Raw genomic sequence first — 23,416 nt, 5'->3', positions numbered from 1 at the left:
ATTAATTATCAGGTGATGCAATATAGCTTTATTGTCTTTACGCGGAGGAAACCGGTTTGAACTTGTTAACGTTCGTGTATCAATGGTTATGCATTGTAATGCAATGCGTTCAAAATAAATACAAATAGGAAGTATATAAAAAATCTCCTGAGTAAAAACCCATTACATGCATGTTTGAATATTAGAGTATTGCATATAAACTCGTGCAAAACATGTAATTATCAAAAAACTACAGTGCGTCTAATAATTTGGCCTAATTATTACAATATTGTAATATAATACCTGACGTAATAAATATTTTATATTTATATAATATATCGTCTAATTTATCCAATTGTCAAATTTATATGATATATGGCCTAATTTATCCAATTGGTACCCGAAAGTAAACAAGTGCAAACCTGTTTCTGTCGCGTAAAAACAATAAAGCTGTATAGTATCACCTGATAATTAAGATTTTACAAAGAATCTTATAGTGTGTCTAATACTTGTAGTTTGGCCAGCGACTGTATATAAAGGAGAAAAAAATTTAAGCTTGTATTGATTTTTTAACCAATAACAAAACAAACAAAATTGAAAATTTCTTGTTTATGAAAGTCCTTGTCTGTCGAGTTCTGTTTTTACTAATTATAGTATTTTGTATAAAATTTCATTTTTTGTGTTTTTATATACTTGTCTATCATTTATTGAGAAAATTTCTTCATTTTTGTCATTATTTTTTATTTATAATTTGTAATAACAAATCGAAACAAAAGTATCGATATCTCTAAACTAAGAATAGAGATACAAGAAATGTGTATGCATATTCTAAATTTTATTCATGTACTCAACGTATTTTGAGCAAGAAATAAAGTAATATTGAGAACAAAATGTTATTTTTTTTAAAATTTAACTAATAAGAGACCATCTGTTCTCAATGCCGAAGTGATGTAGTCTGCTAATACAGTAAGTGAAAAAAGAAATTGAAATTAGGAAATTTACACATTTCATACATTAAACTATGGAAACCTTAGGATAAGCTTTAATAATGAATTCTATCCTAAAAAATTAAGCAAAAACATATACTAAACAAAATTAATAATGTAAAAATTTAATTAATCACTCTCGAAAAATTTTACTGCACTGTTAGAATTTTCCTTTTAATTACGTTGAGAAAACCGGCAGCAGTCTGTCCATTCAATTAACCATAAAGTTTAAAGTAAAGAACATATTTTACTTTTACGGTGTTGAAACCGTTTTCAACTAGTATGGTTATAAAAACATAATTAATAAAAACTGTTGCTTTCTAACCATTTACAACTAGCATGGTTTCAATACCGTAAAAATTACCAGTTGTAGGAAATAGGTTTTCGCTAGGAAATGGATACTGTAGAGTGCAGGATACAAATTGGTGAGTTTAAGACACTGGAACTCCATATGTAGTAAAAGGAATAGAGGAAATCTTGTGGTGTCAGCACTGGAACTCGAACCCCAGTTCTGTCGGTCCTGAAACTGTTAGATAACGGCTATAGTCTATAGTATACGGCTATAGTATACGGTTAGATCTTGGCTATAATATGTAAGCAGTTGGAAGGGATTAAGTAGCTTCTTTAGGTGGGCTTAGTTGGTGCGCTAAGTTTCTGATTGTTTAACCGTATTATGTAAAAACAGTTAATAAACGGTTTTTCTCGCAGTTAACAGTTTGAATACCATTTTATTTATGGTTATTTGACTGTTTTGTTTGAATATAGTAAGAAAAAACACTTAAATTGTGGGTTGTTTGGTATCTTTGTTAGAGTACCCACTTAAACTCTAGAAAAGTGTTCCACATGAAAATGTTTCCGAGAACGGATTATAGGTTTCTTCATAAATAACACCAAGTTTAAATAAATAACTATCTTTATTAGCATTTAGAAAACTTGTAAATTTAACTAAAACATTCTAACACATATAAAACCTAACCACTTTAACATTGAAGCAGCATAGAAAAAAACTGCAAAAAGGTAACCGGCGAGAACATGCCGGACTGCTAGCTAGAACCGACGGGGAGAGAGAGCAAGCTGTGGGGAGGCGGCCAAGTTATATCCAAAACATACTGTGCGCGTTTTGCTGATTTCGCCCTTCACGCATATCTTCATTCAGGTATGAGGTTTACGTCAATTATCGGCTGCAAGCGACGTAGTCCAACGTCAGAGATTCGTAGTTCGGACTTTGCATTTCAGACCGCAACGCCACAAAATGAATTGTCATTTAACCATTTTTCTCAGAAATTTCTAACATTGTAAATTTTTGGAAAATTTTTTTGAAAGTTTGTGCACTTTTCATGGAGCCGTTGCGTGCAACTAACACATCTCATCTAGTCATTCTTATTTGAGGTATTGTATTCTTCCTCCACAGCGAATACACTGAAATTCATCAAGTTTCAAGTGTGTAGAATCTAATAATATGCAGGGGTCCATTGAGGAGTAAGTTATAGGATTCTATCGGATGCATGGAACAACTAACACATCTCATCTAGTCATTCTTATTTGAGGTATTGTATTCTTCCTCCACAGCGAATACACTGAAATTCATCAAGTTTCAAGTGTGTAGAATCTAATAATATGCAGGGGTCCATTGAGGAGTAAGTTATAGGATTCTATCGGATAATAAGTCTATTAAATCTGAATATAACATAAGGAGTTCCTACGATGCTCAAAAACTTAAAAAGTTTCATTTCTGTAATTAAAAATCTAAGGATTTCTTTTTATTAGCTTTCCGCTTTATATTACGAAATGAAATCAAACCAATCGAAACCCCTTTACAAACGTAATTATATTTAATTATTTAGTAATATTAAGCATGGTGGCGAAGACAAATGTACAAAAATACATTTTATTTGGGATCGATATTTTTTTAATTTTTATTTTAGAATCCTATGATTTTTAATATGTTAAAAACGTGGTAATGGGAACTGGTCATTTCTCCTTATGTTGAAGATGAGAAGGCCACCGCATTGATAGCGTATACTATTCCTCTGTCTTTGACTTAGGAACAGAGGTTGGATTATATATGTGCCTTAAAGGTCCAGCTAGTTAAAAAAAAAATAACATACGTATTAAAAAAATAAAACAAAATACTTAATTCATGAAAAATATTTGACACCTAAATAAAATAAACATACTTTTTGCTGTCAAGAAAGTATTACGTCTACATTGTTCCGAACTAGTTAAATTGCTACCTACAAATGCAATATTTAAAAAAAAATCATAGATACTTAAACTGGCCATCTCTCCTCTAGAGCCATCTAAGCTAGACTTACCCCATAAAAATGATAAAGAAATAATAAAAAGGAATTAACAATAATTAATTTAGAAAAGAATATCGCTGTGAATTTTTTACGGATAATCGATCAATATAATTCTATATGTCAAATTATTGTATTTATCTTCACAAAGATTTTTTTTTTAATATCAACAAAAAATAATTATACTGATTTTTTCTTATAACTGATAAATTTTAAATAAATGCTACATTTTCAAATAAAAAAAGGCGTATTTTTTTGCAAAACTTTTTCCATTAAATTCGGCTTACAAGATTACTAGATAGCGAAAAGAACTTTGACGGGAGTCCGAATAGGCGGAAAAAGAACAACAAAAATAACCAAACGATATTCTCTTCTTTTCACGTTCGATTGAGAGAAGGAAACTGAGGCTGATCCACATGAGAGGTGAAGGAGTAACTGCGGGAAAAGAGCGAAATCGTCTGCGCGCTCATCAAAGGCACAGTTTCGTTCTTTGCGTCAGTTTGGAACAGGACGGAGAACTGTGAGCACGGAAATATATAACTTCCGGCTAACTGTTATTGCTTCAGCGCTTTTCATTAGTGTTCTCTTTTATAGTACATCAGTTAATTTTCATATATTCATATGTTTTTTGTAAAAATCACAAGATACGGCTTTTGATGTTCACTGTCCTTTAAAGACGTAAGTTATATTCTTTTACTTGGTTATTAATAATTCAAACGCTTCAATGAAATCTATGGAAATTCAATGAAACTATTCGAATGCAAAATGCAATTTATACATGAAAATTAGTTTTTTTTAAATTTTTCTTGTTCCCTTTAAATTATGGTACATCTATATCGTAGGTGTATTTATATTGTTGTCAAAAGGAGAATTTTAAATTAACAAACAATTTATTTCCATAAAATTCCTTTAAAAAATTCTTAAATTTCTAAAATTTGGAGTTTATTGGATTGGAGTTTATTTGGCTTCTTTTAAATATAGTTTTTTTTTGAAAGAAACTGTGATTAGCATGAACGTTATAAATTGTTTTGAAGTGGTGGATTACAAATTATTACTATGAGTTAGTTAATAATTCAAAGGTAACAATAACTATTACTAAAACATGGCTGTTATTCTAATCTTTATTTCAAATAACACATAAGATATCTCGTCTATTCTCTTATTTCATTGCCGTTGTAAATTACGGGAATTTTTTTGCTGGTCTATTAAAAATATTAAAAAGAAGAAAAAAATCCATATTTATTGACAAATTACAAACCATAAAGATTCTTAACCATTTATTTTTCTAAATTTAAGAATAGGAAAACACTAAGAGAGTTGAGAGTTATTTCATCGCTCCCTATGATTACTTCATCGATACAAATAAGTATATTTCAATAAAATTGCGATTAAACTTGTAACTTTTCTGAAAAATGTGTTTTTTTGGCAACATTTACTAGAATTTATGTAAGCTAAGCAGTTGGTTTTAAGACATAGTTAGGCTTATGGATTTTTATAATATGGGAAACTTAAGCGTCATTTAGCAGAGTATGGTGTTCAATTCTCACCTTTATAATACCTTTGACATCGTTAAGCCTTTTGGTGCATATTAGATAGCGGTATTTTTTATGTATCTCTTTTCTGACACTCTAGCTCCAGGCAAAAATATATTTTTGCATTTTCAAATCACAGAAAACAATCTAAAAGCTACCGTAAACCGGGGCGAGTCTACCCATCCAGGGGCGAGTCTACCCATTTTAGTTTTATTTAATTTTCACTATTTTAAATTGCAAATAAAAAAATTTTTACCGACGGAGGACTTAGTTCTGTCTCTAAGGAAGATGGCGCTGTAGTAGTTTGATCCGTTTTTATTTATTTGGTGTCTTTTTAACCGACCTGTTCAAACGTCTTTTGAGAGATTTGTAATGAAAATCAGCAAACTTTTAGTTGGTGCTCCGTAAGTATATTATTATTATTACTATTTTCACTTTGGTTAAGTGATAAACTTATCTAAGACTAAGATTACATTAATTTTATATGAAAAAAAAACCAAAAAGAATGTAAGTTTTGCTGTTGTAAACAAAAATCCAGAATTCGCGAGACGAGTCTACCCATTCGTAATTAGTTTTAATAAAGCATAATAATATAATTTAGAACTTTGTTTATATTAAAATTAAGTCATTTTAAATGAATTTGAGTATATTATTTTAATTCTGCATTGATAAATTTGATAAATAAATTTCTGCATTGATTTATCATTAATAAGAAAATTTATAGGTTAAATATAAATGTAAATATAAAATATGTTTATTATACCTATTTTTTTCAATTTTTATATTACAAAATTAACTTTTTTTATTTAATGCAAGTTAAATAAATTATTATTTATTATTAGAGATGGTTCGAAATTATATTCGCAAAATAAATGGATTTAAATGTTACAAAAAAATGCCACCTGAGATGGAAAAAGCTTTCCAAAGGATAAAAGCCAAACAATAACAATATTAATTTTAATTTATTTTTATCAACAATAATCAGAAAAAAATGTTATTTTATAATGTTAATGATTATAAAAACAAAACTGTGATCAAAATGTGATAATCTATCAAACATTCAAGTTGTGTTATTTTATGAATAAAAAAATGGAATATATAATAAAGTTATGAATTTTACTTCATAAATATCCTATATAGTAACTAAAATAACAATTTAATAGTAAAATTTTATTATTTACAATGTTAACATTCATTTTAGTCGAATGGGTAGACTCGCCCCATACGAGAGATTTGTCAGCAGTTCTATAAAAATATACAGTAACAGCGTAACTGTTAATATTTTCTAAAATCGATTTCACAGCTCTAAAGAGGGATAAATAGCGATTCCGAAACACCTATTAAAAGCATTTTTTCTTTAATATTTACAAAAGTTTGACCACTTGAAGTTGGCAAACTGAAAAAATGGGTAGACTCGCCCCGGTTTACGGTACCAAAAAAGTCTTTTAAATTATCGGAATTATGCTTAAACTAAAATACAAATTTCGAAAAAAGTACTTCGAAACTATTTTTCCTTCATATTTAAAAACTTATCAATAACTAATTTTGTAAATTACTGAAATTTCCATGACGAAAAACTGTTTCTGTTAGATCTGAAAATAAGGGCAAACAGCTGAAAATAAGGCACGTTTGAAAAAATTATTATTTGGAAGTGAGCCATGTTTGGAAAATTTTACCTTTAACGCAGAAGCAGACACCGGTATCTCTTCCTGTATTTCATAACCGTAAATTATTATAATACTAAATAAAGCATTTTTCATTTATTTAAACTTAGTAAATTAATTCAATATAATTAGAAAAAACGCTTTAAAAATACGTTTAATAAAAAATCAGAGTCAAAGCGATGAACGTCGTTTGAGATCTTCATAACAAAAGATTTGTTCAAGGAGTAGGATGAGGATGATTATTTCCTCAACCATAAGAAACAAAGGAGAAAAAAAATGCTAAAAATCTAAGTTTGGAAATCTAAAAGTCATTAATAGAATTAAAATGTCATTTCAAAAGGTGACTTTCAATATTTGCTTCTGAGACTTTTACAGGAGAGATGTTTCCTTAAGACCTATGAAATTGATATGAAATCATGTATTGTGTGTATTATCAAAAGTGTATTTAATCAAAAATTTTAACAGCTTAAAAAAGGAAATTGAAAATAAATTATTTCCTATCGGGAAAAATTATTGACTCACAATATGAGCGTTGATTCTATCTCGAAGCAAGTTTTCTCGTGATTTACTCTGTTTTTAAATTCTGTATTTTAAAATCTATAAATCCTATTTTTTTTAAATTTCAGTAAAAATGTATTCTTGGTATGTGCTTAAGAAATTGGTGCCTAAATTAACCCTGGAATCGATGCACAAACTCGCTGAATTATTTTTTTGCATTTTATACGCTAAATTAAAACTAAATAAATAATTGTAAAATGCGTTTCAGAAGTTAATTAAAAAACTTATTATTACTATCTCATACTAATAAATAGTCTGTTTCTGTCCAAGCAAAAACGATAAGTAAATAAATAAAAAATAATGAGCAAATGGGTAGTTTTTTGCACGTTTTAAAAATTTACCGCCCCCTTACAATTTAACTATTAATGTATTAAGCTTTTGGAAGACGTTTGGCATAACAATTGTACCCTTAGATCCAAATTTGTCAAATTTTTCTTGCGTAACATCTTCCGGTAAAAATAGATTTCACGGTAAAAAGTACTATCACCTTGAGTCACGGTACTTTTTACAGTAATTTCATCAAGAATTTTTTACAGTGTACTGGCTGTGTCCACAAGTTAATATCATGTTTTAGTACATAATACACATGCAAATTAAGATTTTAAAATTATAAACTATTTTTTTTTTAAATTTCGTATCTATAAGCATTCGGTGACCTCTTCTAAACTTTTTCAAAATGGGGCTTATCATTATATTGTAAAAACCTCTTCAATATTTACAAAATCTCTCAATGCATACAAATCAAAATAAAATTAATTAGTTTAAATAAAGTTGAAGTTTTGAAGAAAAAAATGCAATAACGTTGCATAAAACGCTTAATCCGATTTTAAAATTTTACGTTACTGTTGGACTCGACCATTGTCTGAGTATCTATTTCGTTATTTACGAGTTTTCCGGTTTAAATACGGTATCTTTTATTAAGCTCAAAATAAGTAGTAAAGGTATATCTTTAGATAAATTTATTAATTAATTTTTAGTTTTTCAAAAAGTGCCTTTTTTAAGCTTTAAAGCTAAAAATCGTATCATAATTGTATGAAACAGTTTTTGAGAATATAATTAATTAATAAATTTTTGTCCAAGTGAAAATTTCCTAGATGATTAATCAATTAGTGTAAAAGTAACCAAATAATTTGCTTTTTTAATTTTTTGTCAACATAATAAGAAAAATAAAACAGTTTGGATATTACGGAAACTTAGCGCATTCAAATATAAAAACAGGTAAATTACAAAAACTTAAGTCATTGTTCTAGAGTAACACCAGAAAAGAATAAAATAGAATATTTCATTAAAGAAATTTATAAAAAAGAAAATAAAAACAATATCTCTAAATATTTAAAAACCATAAGAGGACAAAAAAAAATGTGTAAAATCGTTTTAAATAAAGTTTTCGTTTCATTCAGTCTATTTTTTTTTGTTCTTAGCAAAATGCTGCTTTTCATTATTAAAACGGTGTTTGAAATTAGAATGAACATCTTTCGTACATAAATTTGCTTTGATATAGAAAGTGGGGGGGGGGGGGTTATAACGGGTAACTTCTCATTGTTGTCAGTAATACATGTAACTGCTTTGTATCCTGCTGTATTCTGTAGTATAACTATGAAATTGCAATTTGCAATTGATATAATGGTTTATTTTATACACATAATATTAAAGGAGATAATAAAATTTAAAGGAATTCCTTCATTCTTGAGATTCAAACCAGGAAACTTGCAGATACTGAGAGGATGCTCTAGCTAATACATTGAACACGAGGAGACACTTTTAGTATTATGTGTGCCTTTAATACAAAAAAAAAAAAGAATTAGCAGTGATCATCTATCTTTCTTTAATGGATTTTAAGAAGCAGTCGAACTTTATGTCTATTTCAGGATGTTTCTGCAGGGAAGTTTCTATCAAATGTTTCGATCAGAAAAATATTGAAAGTGTATTTTGTAAATATATTTGATGCTTATGAGGTAGTAATGTCGTTATTTCATATGCTTTTAACTTATTATAAATCTCGGCAATCGCATCATTCGTCAGTTTAAAAAATGGATGTTCAAATTTCACGAAACTTTTACTTTTTGACGAAACCGTTTCCTGATGAAATAACTATCGTCACTTGGAGGAAACGAATTTCATCTATAGTAAAGAAATATTTCCCCATCCTTTTATTTCATCGAGAAAAAAAAACCGCGTAGCGTCTAGCTTCTCTTATAAACACTTCAGCCTGAGCAAGATTTAACTAGATCAATGTCACCTTAACAACAGTTAACAGTTAATAACAGTTAAGAAGGACAGAGCAGAGAAATAAATTACAACCATGCCCCTAGCGAGATTCGAACCCTGGATCTTCCCAGTGCGAGGCCAACTCCCTGATCACCATACATCACGGTCGGTTTATTTTATCATTTAATTTCCGATCGTCTAGTTAACATCTTAGTTTCATCATTCTAGTCAACAATTTTCCACAATGCACTATCATGGAGTTTCGAGTTGAGGTAAAATTGTTGTCATATATTTGAGAGTTTCTGTTTCATCACAAATCACGTGATTGCGTGAGCAAAATGGTTCGAAAAATTAACAAAATGCTGCTCAAGGATAGCTGAATTCTCAAAAGCGAGAGTTTTACTTCTGAGAGTGTTTTAATGTAAAGCCTTCTTTAATGTTTACTTATAAATAATTAATTTTTAGTTTAATTATTATATTTCTGATTTTTTTTTTTACTCTTGTATAATGTGTGTGCCTGTAAATGTTTAATTGAGTAGTGTAGCAAAATGACTTAATTCAAAAAAAATTATATAAAAATGTATATAAATATATAAAAATAGAAAAAAATAATATAAAATATATATAAAAATATATGAAATATATATAAAAATCAAGCTTGTTTCTCAATTTCTTACCTGAGCAATTAATTACCTGATTTGTCAAAGTATCTACTTCACAACTTGGAAGTGCCGGATATTATAATTTTTTTTCTGTAAATTTACAAGTAAGTAGTTTTAATATAAAAAAAAGTAAAATTATTAATATAACTTAAGGTAAAATATAAATAAATATTAAAAAAAGGGAAATTATAAATAGGGCAGCATTTGCTACATAATTGCATACACTTTCAGAAGAATATAAAATAATGACTGACAGCTAGCATCTTAGTATGTATGGACAGATATGAAATAAACAAAACCATTTGAAAAATTATAAAAAGAAAAGTAAATAACTGTCAAGAAAAGTAGGCATCTTTAATAGTATTTCTAAATAAATAATTGAAGTCGAAATCTTTATTCAAATCAAAGTTGAAAAAATATAAAAAACTTTTTAACTTTTTGAAACCCTTATTTTTCAATTTTTTTTTTAGTTAGGGGAAATAATTTACTGCCGATTTTAACTTTATGCCATGTTTTTAGCCATTTTCCTTAATTAAAGCTTTGTTTCCTTCCAAAAAGCATTTTTCATATGCATACTTCTCTTGTAGAAGCATTCTAAAAAGAAAAAAGGAAAATGAGCACGCATGGATTACATTAGTTAAACAAATTCTTCAATTTAAAAAAACAAACGAAATTTTCTTTTCCTTTATTAAAAATAATGAATTACTTTATTTTTTAGCATACGTAAAATATTTTCTCAACTTTTCAAATATGTTTTTGTACTATAAGTTACATTGTAAAATAACTGTTGATATTTTTTCCTTTTTCTACGAGATTAAAAAAATGGTTATGGTAGTGTAGGTAACTTTCGTGTGTTCGTTACCCACAACGCACCATTTTTTTTATCGCGCAACTACGCTCGAATACAATTTTCGACAGCGGGTGATTCGATAAGTACGGAAACGCAACGGAATCAAGCTCACACACATAACATACAATGAGACAGCACAAATACGAAAAAAACTACCCTTCGCTCCTGGGAGTCGAACTACCAATCTTATAGATGAGAAGAGTCCTGACCTGGGGTGACCGCTTGAGGATTATATGTGCAATAAAACAAGAGATAGAGTAAAAATTCTCAGCTGTTTTACTTTTTTGTCTCTTTTGAATTTTTGATAGGTTTTTTATTAAAATACTTTCCTTTGAATAACCCTGCTTCATGCGAATTCCTTTTTAGGATATTTTTGCACTCTAGATAAGTACCAAGAGCATCAATTGTTTCGATCAGAATTAGCAGTCGAGCATTCAAAAATAAATAACATCGTTTATAATATTGCTTGTATTCTATGCGTTTTTGCAAACAGGGATTGTAATGTTCTTAAGGTCATCAATTTCTCGTGATTTAGTATAATTAAATTTCCTAATTCTTCGTGCAATCATTTTTTTTGTTGAAAAATTAGGTTACATCTGAAATTTCAAACCTTCAATTGTATTTTGAGTAAAAAGTAATTAAGTGTGGCAACAAAATAGAGTTGTATATTTTTTCTTATTAAAAAGAACTACACATTTACATTAGTCATTCTTTGAACTTGTCCGTCAAATTGCGAAGAATTAGCAGAGTTATCAAGGAGCCTGCTTTATGGTTCAGAGATGAAGGTTTCGAATCGCAAAGTATGACACATTTTGTTAATTAAAATCTTTACTTGTAAAGCTAAAATTTTTTTCCTCAAAACTATACAAGTACGTTAGTTGTTCACTATTTTTTTAAATCATTTTTTGGTTACCTTTAAATTCTTTTCATTTGAAAAGCTGCATATATTCTGTGAATTTATAAATGCATCGCTGCAATTAAAGAAATAAAAATAAGTAAAATTAATAAAATAAGGTAAAGTAAAAATGAATATTAAAAAATTGTTAGACATAACACAGCATTGACAACATATCTCTATAGACTTTTACAAATACATAAAAGAAATCGAAGACATGTTGCTTCGTTAAATGTAAAGACACAGCAGAAACAGAACTTCCCAAGAAGCTACTAAAAGGAAAGTAATTCACTGTCAGAGAACTAAAATTTATATAAAAATGAAACCGAGCTCAAATTAAAGAGTATGGTCAAACATTTAGAGTGGGGAAAAATTAGCCAATACTGCAGGCACATGGATCCATATATGCGCCCTAAAAATTCTCATCTCTTCTTTAGTACAAAAAAAAGAAAAAAAAAAGAAAAAGAAAGGCGCGAAAGCCGTGCACTCGTGACCGAAAGGTTTAAGATTTCCAACTCAAAGCCTGATGCCCACCGGTTCAATACCAACTGATGATGGGTTTAAATTTTAATTATTGGTTCTGAAATGTATGTTATTTTTGATTTTATAGCTCTAAATTGGTATAATATGTAATTTGAGATTGTCTCTTTTTTCTTTTGTTATTAAAATACATAAAAATTTTAAAAAAATTCAATTACTTTTTCAAATATGATTTTCTAGTATTAATTATAGCCGGCCAGGTGGCTGAGTGGTTAGAGCGCCTGATTGCGAAGCCAACGGCTGCGGGTTCGAATCCCGCTCTGGGCATGGATGCTTCTCTTTCGTGTGTTGTCCTCTGTTGTGTGTGATGTGTGAATGTGGCCCACCCTATAAACGGCTTTGTGGCAGTGTGGCGTGGGTAATGCTGCTCGCCTCCGTGACTCCGCTAACGTGAAATGAGTAACTGTTCCGGCATCTTCTAAGGCGGAGAATAATGTTCTTGAAAAAAAATATTAATTATATAACAAAATAATTGTAATTTTTTCCCTAGGAGACTAAAAAAATGGGTTCTGGATGTGTGGGTAACTTCTCATCGCTACCCACAACACACACGCACACCATTTGTTTTTATCGTGCGATAACCCTTGAACACGATTCTCGAAAGTGGGTGATACGATTACTACGGAAACGCAACGGAATCAAGCACATACACATAACACACATTAAGACAGCACAAATACGAAAAGGACTTACCTTCGCTCCTGGGAGTCGAACTATCAATCTTGTAGATGCGAAGAGCATGCTCTATCCACTGCTCTGACCCAGGGCGACAGCTTGAGTATTACGTGTGCATCTAAACAAAAGATGTAATAAAAATACTCTACTGTCTCACTTGTTTGCCTTGTTTTAATTTTTGATAGATTTTGATGAGGTTGTTTCCTTTGAACAACCCTGTTTCATAACAATTCCATTTTAGGATATTTTTGCACTCTGGATGCGTAATAAGAATATTTGTATCAATTCTTTAGACCGGAATTGATAGTATATTTAAAACTAAATGATATCGTTTATAATATTGTTTGTATTTTATACATTTTTGCAAACAGGGAATGTAATGCTTTTCAAGGTCAACAATTTCTTGCGTTTTAGCATAATTAAATTTCTTAATTCCTTATGCAATCATAATTTTTCTAAAAAAAGATAAGTTACGTCTGCAATTTCAAACATTCGATTGTGGTTTCAAAAAAGTAAATAGGCGTAGCAACTAAATGAAGATGGATATTTTTTCATATAAAAAGAACCACACATTAACATTAGTCATTCTTTGAACTTTTCAGTCAAAATGTGTTTATTTTTAAAGTAATTAACCATCCACATAAACCATCCACATTTTATAACGCTAGAATTACTCGAAAAACGAAGATTTAGCGGAGTTATCATGGAGCGTGCTTCATGTTTCAAAGATAACAGTTTCGAATTGCAAAGTGTGACATATTTTGTTAATTAAAATTTTTACTTCCATGGTTGTAATTTTTTTTCTTCTTAAAACAAAATGCACTATTTTAATTTATTATTTTTTGGTTACTGTTAAATTCTTTTCATCTGAAAAGATGCCTATTTTCTGTGAATTTACAAATGAATTATTAAAACTTAAAAAATAAAAATAAGTAAAATTAATAAAATGAGTTAAAATAAAAATAAATATTAAAAAACATTTACATGCATTGGCTACATAACTTTTTAAACTTTTAGAACTATATAAAAGAAATCAAAGATGCAGCTTCGTTAAATGTAAAGACAAGGCAGAAACAGAACCTCGTAAGAAGCTACTTATAAAACTAATTAACTGTCAATGGACTAAAATTCCTATAATAATAAAAAAAAAATCAAATTAAAGAGAATGGTCAAAAATTTAGAGTGGAAAAAAAATTAGACGGTGCTGCTTCTCCTGCTTGATATATATATATATATATATATATATATATATATATATATATATATATATATATATATATATATATATATATATATATATATATATATATATATATATATATATATAGTTTTAATGTGCGCCCGAAAGATTCGCATATCTTCTTTAAAAAATGAATAAACATGAAAGCCGTGCACTTGTGGTCGAAAGGGTAAGATATCTAGCTTAAAGGCCAGCTGATGGAAGGTAGTAATTTTAAATATTTGTGCTAAAATGTGTCGTATTTTTAATATTATTTTAGATATGTATATACAAACTAACTATTCATTTATTGTGAAATTTTAAATTTTTTAAACTGAAATATGTTTGGTTTTATCTTGTAAAATGGAATTCTTATAAATATTTATTTATTTTTTTAAATTTTTGTTTTTAAATATTTATTGTTTTTGAATTTTATATAGCTCAAAATTGGTGCAATATATAATTTAAGCTTGTATCTTAAAAGTTCTTTTTTCTTTTCTTTTTAAAATAAATAAAACTTTGATAAAACATTTTAATTTCTTTTTAAAATTTGCTTTACTGCTTTTTATTATATTGCACAATATCTGTTTATTATTTTTCTTGCGAGACTAAAAAGATCGGTTGCGGATGTGTGGGTAGCATCTCATCGCTACCCACAGCACACAAATAATTTTTTTTATCGTGCGATAACTCTTGAATATAATTTCCCAAAACGAGCAATTCGGTTTGTACGGAAACACAACGGAATAAAGAATATACACTTTCGCACTTAGGAATCGAACTCTCAATTTTGTAGATGGGAAGAGCATGCTCTATCTATTGTACTGGCTCTGTGTGGCTGTTTGAGAATTATGTGTGTTTAAAACAATGGACAAACCAAAAGTACTCTACTGTATTTCTTGCTTGTCTCTTTATAAATTTTTTAGGTTTTTGTTAATTTCTTTTCATTTGAACAATCTTGCTTCATGAGAATTCCATTTTTGTACTCTGGATACGTGCTAATGGAATTTGTATTAATTGATTCAATTAAAATTAACAGAAAAATATTTAATAATAAGTAATATCTTTTATATCACTGTTCATATTTTATGCGTTTAATTTCTTTTCATTTGAACAATCTTGCTTCATGAGAATTCCATTTTTGTACTCTGGATACGTGCTAATGGAATTTGTATTAATTGATTCAATTAAAATTAACAGAAAAATATTTAATAATAAGTAATATCTTTTATATCACTGTTCATATTTTATGCGTTTTTACATTCAGGATTGTAATGTTCCTTTAAGGTTAGCAATTTCTTGTATTTTAGAAGCATTTGAATTTTTTATCATGCTAAGTTCATTTTATAATGCTTGAAGTACTCACTCAAACGACAAAGAATTAACGAGTACTTGGAGTACCTTGTTCATATTCGGACGTTCCGGATTCGAATCATGAAGTATAACAGTTTCTGCTTTTTAAAATTGTTACTTGTAATGTCATAATTATTTTGTCTTAAAATAAAACAAAACAATTAAAGTTATTTATTCGTAATTTTCTTTTTCAGTTTTTTTTAGGTTTCTGTCGAATTCTCTTCATTTAAAAAGCTGTCCATTTTCTGTAAATTTACAAATAAATAATAACAATTAAGGCATAAAAATGTGTAAAATTAATAAAATAAGTTAAATTAAAAATAAATATTAAATATTTGTATCGAACAACACAGCATTGCCTACATAACTGCATAGACTTTTGGAACTAAAGATAAAAAAAAATGAGGGACATCTAGCCTCTTAATATGTATAGGTAGAAGAGAAATAAACAGAAACAACTAAAAAAAAGTAATTGACTTTCGATTTTTTAGTATGAAAAAGTATGATGGCTGTGTAATCGTAACTCAACGGATAAGATACGCACCTTGTGTACACTGATTGTGTACCCGCGGATGATTGGATTTACTTTTCATTTCCTAGTGCTAAAAAGTGTGTTATTTTCAATTTATTTTAAATAGGTATAGACAAAAACTAATTCTTTTGCTGTAGTTAAATACTTAGTTTTTCAAACTGAAAAAATGTTTAATTTTGCCTTGTGGATACATGATTTTTTTTTAAAAAAGATAGTTATTGCTTTTAAAATTTTTGTGGTTCCAAATTCGATCAAAAAGTAATTCAAGCTTGTCTCTTGATTTTTTTCTTTTGTTTTTAAAACAAATAAAACCTAATGCAAAATTTTTTATATATTAAGAAAAATTTTCTTTTTTAATTAAAAAGGTTTTAGTTTTCTGTAAAGTAAGTGAAGTGGGAATTTTTATTACACTGAAATTGGGAAAAAAATGTAAAGGATTTTTTCAACGTTTTGTAGCACTTTTACGTAGTTACTTCAGTGTGAATTTCTTAAAGAAATTTAATTTCTTTATAATAACAATTTTAAAAACTTCCACCTACCAAACAAAAGGAAAATAATTCAATTTTGATCAATCAATAAATATTTAAATAGTAACAAAATTCGATAATTGCTTTATTTGATATCACTTTTAAAAGAGAAAAAAAAAAGCTTTTTTTCCTGTATTAGGATTTGAAACACTACGTCATGTTGGATCGAACCGCTGTTCGGTCAACGGTAAGCCGGACAACTTAACCATTCGACAACGAATGCAGCTCTTTTTCACTTTAATATCAAATGAACTCGAACTTTGAGGGGCCATATCTTGACCCAGGTGCCGCACTCACGGCAATTTTTTACCTTGTCACAAGTTCTTAATTTAATATAAGCTTCGTTACGATCAAACAGGCATATGCAAATGCGTATTTCTCTTGTAATAAATATCTCATGGAATCAAGGTTTAAATTAGTATATTATACAGAGAATTATGAATGTGTAAAAATAAACATATATTTAAAACATATTTAATATATATGTTACCGGCAAAGTTTGAAATCCGGCATTCTATAGAATGCACAGCATTGTATGTAATGCCTAAAACTAGCCGGCAATAAAGGAAATGATTTATATTACATATATTTCCTAGGCATTTTATAGATTGCCAAATGAGAAACCGGTAAAGTATAAAATCTGCTGTGGCCATGCTAGTAGAGGTGATAAAATAGATATTTTGTGCAATATTTGCTTCTAAACTGAAAGTAATTGTGATTTAAATGTGAATTTTTCATATGAAAATTTTGTTTTCCTTAATAAGAAAGGCATAAATAATGTTTTGCACAACGTAAATTGTTTTTGCGCATTTTGAATAATTTTTTTAATGGCACTCTCATTATTTTATCAGAATAGCATTTTAATTTTTTAAAAATGCACATCATTTGCATAATAACCTCATCACGCCATTTTTTTTTCATACTATGCCTAAATAGCATTTGTCATTCTATAGAATGCCTAGGTATTATATACAATGCCCAGGGAAAGTATGTAATACTTCTCATATTTCATACCTTGCCTAAAAACATCCGGCATCATATACAATGCGTAGGCATTCTATAAAATGCCGGCGCTTCATACTTTGCCGGTAACGTATACATCATTAAAAAGTAAAAGAGAAATTTCCATAAAAAGAACAAAAATAATGTAATAAAATAATAAATTATTTTGTTTGAAACCATATATCAACTATTTTTTTATAGCAATGTGCCGAAAATTGCTATAATTAATTTTTGTGTATCTAATGTGACTTGTTTTTTTAATAATAGTTTTGCATTGATAATAAAAGAAAACAATCACTATGAAGAGAAAAAAAAATAATTATCTTAAATATCACCAGTAAAGCCAAAATTAGAAAATAAAAACGTTTCTTTATTCACACATTAAAAAAAAATATGTTACTCCTTTTTTTCGTAAGTAACTTTTGAATACAAAAGTTACTTACGAAACATTTCAAATAAGCTTTTCTTCCATTAATTACACTCTACATTAATGGTTTAAATTTTTCCCATCAGGATAAAAAATGGTTGCGGATGTGTGGGTAACTCACCGATAGCCACAGCACACACACATACACACCATTTTTTATTAAGCGATAACTTACAAATACATTTTTCGGAAGCAGATGATGCGACTTGCACGGATACATAACGGAAACTAGCAAATACACATAACATACAATGAGATTATATAAGCACGAAAGGGACTTACATTCGTTCCTGGGAGTCGAATTCTCCATCTTGTAGATGCGAAGAGCATGTTCTATCCATTACGCTGACTGCTTAAGAATTTTGTGTGCATTAAAACAAAAGAAATTTCTTGGCAGCCCTTCGTCAATGTATCGTAAAAAGCAGCTTTTGCTTCATGTAAATTCCATTTTATGATATGCTGACAGTCTGGATATGAACCAAGGATCTACATCATGTCAGAAATAACTAAGCAATATTTAATAAGCATATTATATTTGAAATAATATAATATTTTTTCTTATTGTATGAGGTTTTACACTGAAGGAATGTGTTTTTTTTTATAATGAAAAGCATTTTTTGTTTGCTTTCGGAAATAGTTTCTGAATTATTTTTGTAAATATAATTGTTTTAACTCTCTTTTACGGTTCAAGACTCAAACCTCCGATTTATTTGCAATTGAAAATTTAAATTATTTAAGCAGTAGAGGTTTTCTGAGATTTTTTTTCCTTACTAAAAAGAGGTACACATATAAGTTGTTCATCCATTAAGCTTATCAGTCAAAAAGTGTGCATGATTTAAGCAAACGTCAGCAGTAAGTAAAGCTTGTTTCAGCAGTAAGTTCATATTATTATACTTATCTTAGTCATCCGAAAACAGATAAATTAGTTGAGATGCTAAAATAGCTTAAAGGTGTTAGGTTCGAATCCCTAAGTTGCTACAATGTATGTTTATTAAAACTGTTACTCGCATGATCATACTAAATCATCCACTTCAAAAGAAGGAGTATAATTTTACATTTGGTGTTAATTTTTCACGATTTCTTAGGTTTTTGTTAAGTTATTTCCATTTTAACTGCTGTTTTTAATGTAAATTTAGAAATATATAAATAAAATAAAGTTAACAAAATAAAGTAAAGTTAATAAAATAAAGTAAAGTTAATAAAATAAGTAAATGTAAGAAAAAATAAATATTAAGAAACTGCTACAAGTAAAACAGCATGGTATATGCATATAAACGAATTTAACTGAAATGGCAACTAGGTTATTTAAATTATTAGGTTATTATTAAATTTAGATTTATGTAAAATAATTCTTTTGAATTGTTTTTTTTCCTGCAAATAAACAAATAAATACTGATTATATATATGGGTCATTCTCACAAAAACAGTCATTTTCATGTCCCCAGTATATTTTATGTTTGTTTTACAACTTACGAAAAAAAATTTTTCAGGGAAAGTGTCCTTCAGAATGCAAGCTAACAAAAGAATAAAAATAAAATTATCAATTTTTATTTTTTATTAATTTTAGGTAATAAAAATATACCAATATGTCATTCCCTCACTTGTCCCCACTGCTGATTTAAAAAAAGAAAAAAATTGTTTCTGAAATAAATTTTTTTTTTTTACAAATTTGTGTTTTTTATTTAAGAATATTGAAATATAGAATTCAGAAAATAAATTTTAAATTTAATTTCTGATAAAAATATTAGCACAGCACTATTTTAAACTTTGTCCCCAGTGTTTCGCGTCATTCCCTCACAACAATGTTCTTATCACCTGCAATCATCTTAGAATAAAAATATTTTAATAAAAACTTCAGAAGTTAACAACTGGCATCATAGAACAAAATTGCAGTATGTTTCCATCTTCAACTTAAAGAAGCTTTGCTGTGGAATAAATTTGAATGAATCAAACCAGGTAAAATTTTTTACATTTGTCATTCCCTCATGTCGTTTTTTAGAGTAAAATAAAATGCAACTTCATCGAGAAAGTGGATAATTATATGTTGCTTTCTTGTATGAATATAATTGTATGTGATTGACTTCAGAAATTAATTAGGCCTAACTGTTATTTTTAAATTTTAATGAATTCGTCATTCCCTCACTAGTGTATAAAGTGAGGGAATGACGCTGAAGTGAGGGAATGATTCAAGATGAGTATATTATTAAATTTTTTTTTGTTCAATCGTGCCAGCCAATTTTATTTCCCAAACCTGTAAAAACTATTAAATATATAAGACTAAATTATAATAAATATTAGATATACTTAGTATGTTATTATTAGATATACTTAGTATAAATATCATTCCCTCACTATTAGTGTCAGTCCCTCACTTTTTAAATAGTGAAAATAATTAATTTACTTATTAATTAATTTGAAAAATAAATTAATAAATTATTAAATTGATTTATTAAACTAATTAATTTATTTATTAAATTAATTAATAAATTATTAATTATTATAAATTAATAATTATAAATTAATTATTTAAAAAGTTAATTAATTTAAATATTAAGTATAATTTATAGGATATATACTTTCTTTATAATGCCATTACATATTTCTATTAATATAGAAAGTTTCAGAGCTTTTTATTCACTTTACTTTTTTGGGATTTTATGAACTGAAAAATGATAGTTTTCGTGAGAATGACCCATATAATATTGAAAAGAAATTACTACAAATAGCACAATATTGGCTACATATTTGTATGCGTTTTTAGAACATATTAAATAATTACTGATTACTAGCTTTTTAATATGTAAAGGTGGAGGAGAAATAAACAAAGCCAAGAGTGAAATTATGAAAAAAGTTACGAAAGCCTGACAAGGGAAGTACGATTCAGCAAAATTCTTATTTAAATGAGCCCTCAACTTAAAATTAGAGAGCATGGTTAAATGTTTTGAGTGGTAAAAATTCGCCAAGAATGCGACTCCATGGTCAATCTATACGTCAATTTATATATATATATATATATATATATATATATATATATATATATATATATATTTGCAAATTGTTAGTTCTAATAAGTTCGTAACTCAAAATCCCCCTGCTACCTTTGCTTAAATTTCGTGAATTGATGAGTTAAATTATTAATTAACCAACGATCTCTTTCGGCGTTTTCCTAATTGGTTCCGTAATTTGAATTATCCTTATACGGAAATTGAAATTGACTAAACAATTTCGACTCAGAAGATATATAATTCATGGAATAGGTTAGTAATCTCCGTCTTTCTCGCTTCTAATGGATCTGTAAGAATAATTTAGTGATGCGCTAAAATTCTATGGAATAAATAATGACGATCACTCCAACTGTTGAAATAAATTGAAACTGAACTGTATTAAATTATAGCACAATAAAACCAATGGAAAAAATGAATTGAGGTTTGTCAGTTAATTTAAAAATTAAAGATTTTGGTAGTATTTAATAAAAAAAAATGCGAGGTCCTAAATTCGAGCGAACTGAGTACGACAAACAATAAATATTCTAAATATGCATTAAAAGCTAAATATTGATAAATTTCAGTAAGAGGTGAATTTACGATGCTTTATCGTTTATTTAACTAAATTCACAAAGAAGTGAATTTAGGCAGATTTAACTATGATTAGAAATCCAAGTTTTATCTTGAATGTTTTTTAAATGAAATCACGCGTAAAATTTAAGAGTTTTAAGTGACACCTTAAGGGAAACTTGGCTGTGTTATTAACTATCTGAAACTTTCTTTTGCAAATATCAAGTACCCATCTCTTAATAATTGGTTAAAATAAGTCTAACCTCTAGCATTGGAATTTGTCGGTAGGGGAAAGAGGAATAAATTAAAGAGAAACGTACAGTTTAATAAAAAATGGACTACCCTGAATAACTTTTGATTTAATGACCGGATCTGCATGTTCTAGGACTCAATCTTAATGGTTCGATAGAGGGACCACAAATATGCTAAATATGCTAATAAGTGCAGACGATATTTTAAGTTACGAAATCAGGCACAAAGAGTATTTTCTCTGAATAAGCATATATTTTTCTTGATTGAAAAATATAGGGGGTACCCGCAATCTGGGAATAATTGGTCCTCATAGCTTGGTTAGAAGAACGATCAAAAGTTTGAACCCTTAATTTTATTTATACTTTTTACGTATTTCGCCTTATCTCTAGATTTTTTAAGTGAATTGAAAAAAATTTTGCACGCAGCTATAAAATCTGTTTATACAAAAACTTTGAATTGTAAGGTGTACAATTTCTTACATAATTTCAAAAAATTTAATTTTATATACAAAATTTGAGTGAATTTAGTTGAATAGTTCATGAGAATTCAAATTTTAAATATACGACTTCTTTAAAATTTGATTTCTCAGGAGCTATTAAGCCTATTACGAATTTTATAATTGTGTGAAAAAAATTTCAATTTGCTTAAAAAAAAACCCTCGAGAAATGGCGAAATGTAAAATTAACGTTAAGGGGTCCAAACTTCAAATTGCTCGTCTGACCAAACTATGGGGATCATATTTCCCAAAGGGAGGCCACCTCCTATATTTTGGTCATTCAGAATCCAAAACCGTCGAAAAAAAGGTATGTTTATTCAAAGAAAGTACGTTTTTGTGTTTGATTTTGTAACTCAAAATATCGTCTGTATTAATTAGCATATTTGAGATTACCCCTTTGAGCCATTAAGATTGAGTTCTAGATCGAGAAGATACGATCATCGGTTAGTTTTTTTTGGAGCACTGTACATATGGTTAATGAGGTATTTGAGATATTTTTCCTGATGTAGTTGTTTGCGTTGAACCGAATCAGCCTAAAACGGTCTTAGTTCGGTTTAAAATTTTATATTTTACTTTTTGTACAAACATTTCATAGCTTCTAAACTATCTGAAATTCATCTCAGGATTTCAGTCTTCCATTTCCGTACAAACAAGTATATTGGAAGAAATATCTCTGCAGTATGTTCGTTTCTTACGCTAGGATATTATTTTAAATCACAAACTTGTACCAAATGCTGCCCAATATATTGAACTCTAGATATCATCGACTTAAAATTATGATGGAAATTATGATTATGAAGAACACCCAACCCTGGACATTTATCAAACAATATGCTACATTTTACTTGTTTAAAAACTTCATTCGCTACAAAAATATAAAAATCGAAAATAGCAGTCGACATATTTCAAGCGTTCATAAACAGGTGCCCATTTTCAAGACCTGCCAGGTTTGAATGAAAAGAAACAAAAGAGATTTCAAATGTAAAAAGTAAATTTGCCAGCAAAAAATGAAAAAAAAAAGGTTAGGAAAAAAATTTAGAAAAACCATAGTAGCCGAGGGGGAAAAAGATAAAAAGGAGCAAGAAAAATTACAGTGGAGGAGAGGTGCTAATCTTTGTAAAATGTATTTCCAAGTGCTATAGAGAGTTGGTGAGGAACTAACATCGTTAACAAGCAATTCATTTGAATACTTGATTTTCTTGTTT

The 23,416-nt window shown here is 28.4% G+C and overlaps 1 protein-coding gene across 1 annotated transcript in view; it reads left to right on the top strand.

The window, feature by feature from the left end:
* Positions 1 to 3,736: 3,736 nt before the first annotated feature.
* The window catches only part of LOC107442013 (regulator of G protein signaling 7-binding protein A-like), a 185,184-nt gene continuing 165,504 nt past the window's right edge, over positions 3,737 to 23,416 (top strand). Inside the window, exon 1 of the mRNA XM_071183148.2 lies at positions 3,737 to 3,943. The gene's annotated coding sequence lies outside the window, so the exon portion shown is untranslated. The remainder of the gene's footprint in view (positions 3,944 to 23,416) is intronic.

The sequence above is a fragment of the Parasteatoda tepidariorum genome, chromosome 7 (genome assembly GCF_982258835.1).
Source record: "Parasteatoda tepidariorum strain Cologne lab strain chromosome 7, Ptep-v5.0, whole genome shotgun sequence".
NCBI lineage: Eukaryota > Metazoa > Arthropoda > Arachnida > Araneae > Theridiidae > Parasteatoda > Parasteatoda tepidariorum.
The sequence above is the reverse complement of the archived record's forward strand: the minus strand, read 5'-3'. Positions and strand labels throughout refer to the sequence as shown.